Genomic DNA, 6,225 nt, shown 5'->3' with positions numbered 1-6,225 from the left:
AGAAGATATTCTTACTTCTGAACAGTGTAGCATATCATTAGTTGTCTAAACTAGTTCAACTGAACTGATACAAGAAAGAAAAATAGCAATAGTTAAAACAAAATTCTTGAAGTTTATAATACAATGGACACAATCTTTTAAACAGACAACAAACACATTTTAATAATACAATGAACATGCTCCCACACACAATAAATGTATGACCAAATATAACAATCATGTAACTAAAATGATTTTAGTCAATGCATATTAGTAACACAATGAACATTCGCCTAAAAATGTGCATATTTTACTTGTAAATAGTATAATAAATATCATATAATCATACAAAAAATATTTAAACAAATATCACACATTTGTACACAAATATATGATAATTAATCCATCATTAATTCATATCATTTTATTGAATATTTTAGTATATTACACACAAATGAACATATGATTGAAATGCAACAGACATCTGACCAACATATGTTTCATCGAACATATGCTAATAGGACAATGAATGTAACCCCGTAAATTTATGAATTTTATAAATATATTTTGATGTATATTTATATATATTTTAGTATATATATATATATATATATATATATATTAGTATATTTATATATTTTTTACTTTATTTATATATATTTTAGTATATTTTAGTATTTAAACGATTTATTTCTTGAAAGGCTGACTGTTTGAAAGTCAAAATAATTATTTAACGATTTAAAGAAGTCAAACATTTTATTTACTTATACTTTGAAGATTATTTAAATAGCCTAAAACACCTTTTGGTTTAGCAAAAAGGATTTTAAATTGGGTTAGAGGAACCCAAGTACTCAAATCACCAACCATTAAATATTATTTTAGCCTAAGCACCTTTTCTTAAGCCTAAAAGGGGGAAACTATATAAACCTCCAAAACTCCAAAATTTTCCCACACACTTATTTTCTCTCTCTTCCTCTCCCCTAAGTTCGACCCCTGCTTTTATTTTTTCTCTTCTCCTCTCCTCCTCTTCGTGTTTCTCAGCCTTCCCGCCGGCCGACTATTTGAAAGTCAAAATAATTATTTAACGATTTAAAGAAGTCAAACATTTTATTTAGTCATACTTTGAAAATTATTTAAATAGCCTAAAACACCTTTTGGTTTAGCAAAAAAGATTTTAAATTGGGTTAGAGGAACCCAACTACTCAAATCACCAACCATTAAATATTATTTTAGCCTAAGCACCTTTTCCTAAGCCTAAAAGGGGGAAACTATATAAACCTCCAAAACTCCAAATTTTTCCCACACACTTATTTTCTCTCTCTTCCTCTCCCCCTAAGTTCTACCCCTGCTTTTATTTTTTCTCTTCTCCTCTCCTCTTCTCCTCCTTTTCGTGTTTCTCAGCCTTCCCGCCGGTCGACCATCAGTCGCGCAGTAGCTAGCAGCCGGCACACCTCCCCCTTGGTTGTCGGTTTTCCTCCTTCCTCCTTGCTTTGGTTATTTCTTCCTGCTCAAGTTATATTTGATGAAAATTTAATATTTATAAGAATTGTTTTAATATGTTTATGTTGAGTTACAGTTTGATGATTTTAATATAAATCTAAGATTATATAGTTTATGTAGTCAAGAAATTAAATTTTAGATTTATTGATTATGTTTAAATTAAGAACTAGTTATTAGGCCCGGGCTATGCCCCGGGTAAGAAAATTTTCATTTATTAATATTGTACTTTGATATGATACATTAAATACAACTTGGTCTAGTGGTTAAAACTTTAATACATGAACTCGAGGTCACGGGATCAAAGCCTATACTATTCAATTTCTAATTTTTTTTATTGTACATGGATTACATGAACTAAAACTCCTTAGGGAGAGCGCCACGTGGCACCGTTCCTGGTTTATGCACGCCTTTTAATATATTAGTACTAGATTTTTTTGCACGCGATGCGTGCTTGAATTTTTTTCGAAACAAATACTCTGTTTTCTTCGGTATAAAAGTCAAAATTTGAACATTAGACATATGAAGTATAATTGTTTTTAGTTGCAAAATTTGATTGGTTTATTTCTGTCACTTAAGTCTCTCACCATTCTTTTTGTTTTTTTTTTTTTACTTTTCAAAGTTAAATTCTATGAACAAAATAAAATTTTATTGAATTTATTTATGATTTCTAATATTATAATTTTTTAGTTGATTTTTGAATTAAGTACATTCATTAAATTGTAAAGAAATGGACACTTTGATTTCAAGTCAATTTTTTCATAGGTTGTAGTTTGTAAGTGAATTTTTAAGTTTTTGTAAAGTTTCCTCATTTTAGTGATTTGCATAACGTAAATTATGCAATTTTATGATTTTAGTTGACTTGTGAGTGATTGTTATAATTATATTTTTGGTATTTTTGTTTGAAGCCCCTTTGATTTGTAAGTGAATTTGTAATTTAGAATGGGAAGGGGATAACATAGTCTCTTCATTCGGGGACACCATAGCTTCCCCCTTCTCTTATATAATAGAGATATGTTGTACTTTAATTCTTGAATGATATTTTACATAAACCTTTTTACCTTGATAATTAATCGCTATTATATAATAGAAAAAGATAGGTCCAAATATATAAAAGTTTCATTATATATAGGAAACACTTTTAAAAAGTAAATAATTTTTTTCCTTGTCTAACTTCTAAATTCTGATTTCACTACAAATACACCTCTATTTTTTATCATGACCCACCATTAATTGTGAATGGTTCTTGAGAATAGTGATTTTAAGTAAATTTTTGTAAATGTTTTTGTATGTATTGACGTTCTAGGTTATTAGTTTTAGTTTGTATGTTAATTTTAAGTTTTAATAAAGTTTCCTGATTATTTGAGTGATTTGCGTGATTTTTATAACGTGATTTTCTAATTGTATGAGTGATTTGTAAAGTTTCTTCTTTTAAGTGATTTGTGAGTGAGTTTGTAAATTAATTTTCGTAGTTTTCTTTGAGTGTCGGTTTTGATTTTGACATTCCTTTTGTAATTTAGAAAGGGAAGGGGGGCAAAATAGGCATTTCAAAAGAGGACACCATTGCTCCCCCCTTCCCTTATATAATAGAGATAGATTTAATTATTCAAATCATGAATTTTTAGGGTTTTATAAGTTGGAAAATCATATTAGTATATTATAGTTTATGAAATTGAGTATTGTTATGATTTAAATTATGTTTAAGTATGTTTAGAAAGGGTTTTATTATATTAAAAGTTGCTGGAAATTTTATAAGGGTGCTTATGATGGAGTTTTTATGATCAAAGTATGTGTTTTTAAGAGTTTTTAACAACTAGTATAATAGTTCTCTACTGGGGAGTATTAATTATTAAAGTTTTAATGATGGGAAAGGTTTTTAAACACTTTTAAAGAGGGTTTAAAGTATTGTAATGTTGCTGGAAATTTCTAGAGTATTAGTTGTGGATGTGTTGATTATTTTCAGGCGGAAAATTCCTCTAAGCGACTTTTAAGCTTGTGAAAGTGGCCTCTTGTTTTGTCTACAAAAGGTATATACATACTTATGTGTTGGTTGGATTTGCATGTTTTATGCCATTGTTTGAACCATGTTGAGTATGATGATTATATTATGTATGTTTGTATGGAAGATTGATGCAAGCATATGGGATTTGAGAACTTTATCCTATTAATTCACATGAGGGATTGATATTTATGTTAGTATTGGATCATGATTGAATCATGATATTTCCTTTGGATTATTCAATTACTTTATGAGGACCGAGAGCCTTATTTGGTAAGTTGGTGTAATCCCCTATAATTTTACGAATTTCATAAACATATTTTACTATATTCCATTAAAGTAATAAAAAGATGTTTAAAGTTTAGTTCAGTAGAAGTTATATGCAAAATGTTATGTTGTTATACTATTATTGTTCCCTGTTATTTATTAGTGTCATGTTAGTAATGTTTATGTATTAGTATGTAGTACTCAGCTTTACTGATTACGTGCTTTGTTTGTCATTGTTGATCATGGCTTTGCCTTATTGATCCTGTGATGACCCATTTTGGCGAGCAAATTCTTTAGAGCATTGACATTTACAGGTTCGCATATGTTACATCATTGGGAATCTGAGAATCGAGAGCTTGTGTAATTTAGTATATCATATTTTCTGCATTAATAGGAACATACTTTAATAAGTTTGTTTGAGTAGACATACTTAGAGTGTTTGATTTTAAAGTACGTATTTATTTATTTATGATAATAAAGTATGAAGTTTAGTTAGATGTTTTCCACTGCAAAATTCTGAATAAGCCGAAACGTTATCACACGGGTGATAATGCTTGCTTTGGTAACTCTAAGTTTCACCTATGTCTAAAGTGCTGGACAAGTATGAGTTGGAGTACATGGTGGTATCCCATGACTTTTTTTTGGGGACTGAATTGGTGATCGTGTCCTATTTTTATTTTAAAGGTTCCTTGATATCGTAGGTCAGGGGAGTATGGAGTCGCGCCCATAAGACTGGTTTTGGTTTAAACAACTCACTCCATTAACTATTCGATATAAATTATTAATCTATTAGTTGTGGAGTTTAGTTTAGTAAAAGTATTCTGCTATGTTATTATATTATTACTTCTTCATGCTTGATATTTATTAGTATCATGTTAGGTTTTATTTATTTATTTACTATGTAGTACTCAATTTTGCAGATTACGTGTTTTGTGTGTATGTGTTGTTGATCATAACTATGCCTTATGGATCATGTGATGACCCTATTGGTGAGCAGTCTCTTGGGATCAATAGAGCATCGTCGTTTATAGATTTAAAGATGATACATCACTAGTGGAAAAAAATGGAAGGCCTGCGTTTTTGGCCAGCAACCCTTTCCGTAGCAGCCCTTCACAACGAAGGGCTGCGGTTGAGGCCCAAAAACGCAGCCCTTCTAATATGGAAGGGCTGCGGTTTTGGGCCTCAAACTCAACCCTTTGTTGTACAAAGAGCTGCAGTTTTGACCATAACCGCAACCCTTTTGACCCAAAAATAAATAATTTTTTATTTTATTTTTTTGCTTGCTAAAAATTATGAGTTTTAGAGTTTCATGATACAATACTATCTGCTAACGATTATGAAGCCTGTCAATCAGAACAAAGTCCACAATAGAATCTTAATTTGAAAATAATCCTATAATGACCCAGAAGAAGTGATAATCTTGCACAAACAAAGATTACAACTGGAAGAATAATGAAAACTAATTTGAATCCAAGCTCATATATACATGGGTGCCGACATTATTTTCTAAAAGTGCTGAACATCGGCATCCCCCAATTGCCAATAAATACAAGCATGGTAAACACCAGATATATCATGATGAAAAAAAAATGAACTGAAATGAAAAAAAAAGGAACGAAAATGAAAAAAAAATGAACGAAAATGAAAAAAAATAAATGAAAATGAACAAAAATGAAAAAAAAAACGAACGAAAATACAAAAGAGAAAAATTATAGATCTGTGATTACATGAACGTTCATCAAAACAAAGATCAAGAAATTATAGATCTGAAATTACTTGAACATTCATCAAAACAAAGATCAAGAAATTATAGATCTGAAAAACGAAAATTCATCACTTGTTGCTGCTTAAGCAGAGTTCGATTGACAGAGAAAAGGACGAACGACGAGGAACGGCGCGGCAAGGCGGCGCAGGTCAACGAACGGAAAAGGAACGAATGGAGAAGGAATGAATATTCAGACGTCGGAGGGTGAAACTTTGAGAATGAATATTTTTGTTTGTTTTTTTGTTTAGGAGAGAGATTATTTAAAGAATGGCTAAAATCTCCACCGAAGAGCCGTGAAGATTGAAAAGACGAATTGAAGATTGAGCATGGCAAAAATTGGAAGCGAAAATGAGCCGTGAAGATCCGTATTTTTAAGTTAGAATTCGAAGAGAAGAGGAGAGAGAGAAAAAAAATGGGCCAGCAGAGGAGTAAAGGAGGGTGAGAGAAAGGAGAAGGAAGGACGTGAGAGAGGAGAGAGAATGAAGGAGAGGAGAAGGAAGGAGAATGAGCTTGCTTAATATGGTAAGCCCGCGCTTAATTCTTTTCAAAATTGTTTTTAAAAAAAGCCCATAAAGGGCTGCGTTTTTTAGAAAACGCAACCCTTTATTACTTATAAGGATGCGGTTTTTGCATTGACATTCACTAAAAAAACGCAGCCCTTGCAACGCAACCCTTCCGTTTTTTTTCCACTAGTGCATCATGGGTTTGGGAAAGTAGG

This window comes from Beta vulgaris, chromosome 3 (assembly GCF_026745355.1).
Source record: "Beta vulgaris subsp. vulgaris cultivar EL10 chromosome 3, EL10.2, whole genome shotgun sequence".
In the NCBI taxonomy this organism is placed as follows: domain Eukaryota; kingdom Viridiplantae; phylum Streptophyta; class Magnoliopsida; order Caryophyllales; family Amaranthaceae; genus Beta; species Beta vulgaris.
Note: the sequence above shows the minus strand (reverse complement) of the source record.